This window comes from Sciurus vulgaris (assembly GCF_902686455.1).
Source record: "Sciurus vulgaris genome assembly, contig: HiC_scaffold_316_arrow_ctg1, whole genome shotgun sequence".
NCBI lineage: Eukaryota > Metazoa > Chordata > Mammalia > Rodentia > Sciuridae > Sciurus > Sciurus vulgaris.
In genome coordinates, this window is record NW_027632733.1 from 150,190 (window position 1) to 152,371 (window position 2,182).

Consider the following 2,182-nt stretch of genomic DNA (forward strand, 5'->3'; position numbering starts at 1 on the left):
TGGCCAAACTTTTCTTTTGCCAGAAGCAATAATCCTGAGAGACCAAACTAAAAACTTGTTAAAAGGAAAAATACCTATGAATCAACAAATGTCTGAGAATTTGTCTTTAAATGAGGAAAAAAAAATGTACATGGAGCTTTTTTAAAAGGTCTTTTAACAAGCAATCTTGAGAACTCATTTCAAAAATAGAAGTTGATGTACTAAAACAGATGTTTCAGCAGCTCCAAAAGTCTTTATAAATACAGTGATTTGGAGGGACGATCCTGGATCAGAAGTGCTATTTCTTGTGTTTGTACTTTATGTGTGCATGCCTCAAGTTAGTTGTCATAATTGTCTCCGTAATCTCCTCCTGAGTAACAGTCAGAGCCACCCTGACTTCTGCCACTATAGTCTTGGGATCATCCATATCCATATCCATATCCTCCAGGTCAACTGTCATACCGGCCACTCCCATAGCCCTGGTTCCCACCAACTCTATCTGTGACCATGTCCATGGGTCCCAAAGGCATCCCCTCTGGTGCCTGGCCAGACTTGTCTGCATGCTCCACATGGATCTGACAACCATCCAGGGACTCTCCTTTCTTGGCTTTCATGGCATCTGAGGCATGATCTGGGTTGGTGAAGTTAGTGAAACAAAAACCCCGGGGTTGATGAGTCTCCTGGTCCTTGACAACAACCACTTCAGAAATAGGCCCAAAGCTGCTGAAGTGATCTTCCAAGACCTGCTTATCAGTATTGAAGTTGAGCCCTCCCACCAAGAGCATCTATTCTTCAGAAGACATGGCAGTGAATTTAAATCCTAGAAATTAAAAAGTAGACAGACAGGAGGCTCTGAAGAGCAAGGAGAATAGGGAGGCTGCTCCATGGGAAGAATCCAGAAATAGTTTTAAATTGAATAATCAAATGCAATGAACTCAACACAAAAATAATTCATCCTGGGATGTTATATGCACTGTTAAGACAGGAAGAACAGATAAGGCAAAAACATAGATTTGAGAGACATCACTGGATAAAACACAGTGGTTGAGACAGAGCTGGAGGCCCTGGTGAGACAGAAAAGGATAGAAGAGACTGTAGCTGCAGTCCCTGGCCACAGGGATAGACCTGGCTCATTTTTTTCCAACAAGTTCAAGAGTAGGCAATGACCTGGAGGAAGAACATTATTCATAGAACATTTTATAATGTAATTGGATGAACCAGTTTCCACCCTATACCACATCAATCCGTTTTCCAATTTGATTCTGTTCAAGGTTCTTCTGTCTTATAAGCACTGAAAGTTGGGCACCTTCTTTAATGACATTTCCATTTATTTTTGTGTTCGCTACATTACACACTTAAATTGTTAATCTATTTCTGTCAGAAATAGATTGTTATTTCTTTGTTGCATCATTTCAATTCTCTTTTTAAATAAGTTTTATTTTCAATTTGTTTATTTGTCTCAATTAGTATTACATGGCAGCAGAATGCACTTTGATACAAAATATATAATGGAGTATAATATCTCATTCTTCTGGTAATACATGATGGAGAATCTCTCCAGCTGTATAGCTATATATGTACACAAAATAATAATGTCTCTTTCATTCTACTATCATTCCTGTCCCAAAACCTCTCCCCTCCCTTCAATCTCCTCTATCTAATCTAAAGTAACTCTATTCTTCCCTAGTCCCCCACATTGTGAATTAACATCAGTATAACAGAGAAAAAGAATTCAGCTTTTCTGTTTTGGGGATTGGTTTATTTCAATTATTATGATATTCTCCACTGATTCACTGGCAAATGCCATGATTTCATTCTACTTTAAGGGTAAGTAATATACCATCATCTATATATATAATATGATGGTATAAATGGTATATATATATATCATATATACCATTGATCCATTCAACTGTTGAAAGGTACATAGTTAGGTTCCATAGTTTAGCTGTTGGGAATTGAGCTGCTATGAACATTGATGTGGCTGTGTCACTTTAATATACTGATTTTAAGTCCTTTGGGTATAAACTGAACATTGGGACAGCTGGGTCAAATGGTGTTTCCATTACAAGTTTACTGAGGAATCTCCATACTTCTTTCCATAATGGTTGCAGCAATTTGCATTCCCACCAGCAATGTATGAGTTTACTTTTTTCCTTAAATCAATACAGTTATTGATGTTTCTATTCTTGATAACAGCCAT

The 2,182-nt window shown here is 37.6% G+C and overlaps 1 pseudogene across 1 annotated transcript; it reads right to left on the reverse strand.

Annotated features, from left to right (window-relative positions):
- Positions 1-317: 317 nt before the first annotated feature.
- On the reverse strand, positions 318-782 carry LOC306652587 (RNA-binding protein 3-like; annotated as a pseudogene). The gene has a single exon. The product of its transcript is annotated as an RNA-binding protein 3-like (transcript).
- Positions 783-2,182: the final 1,400 nt, after the last annotated feature.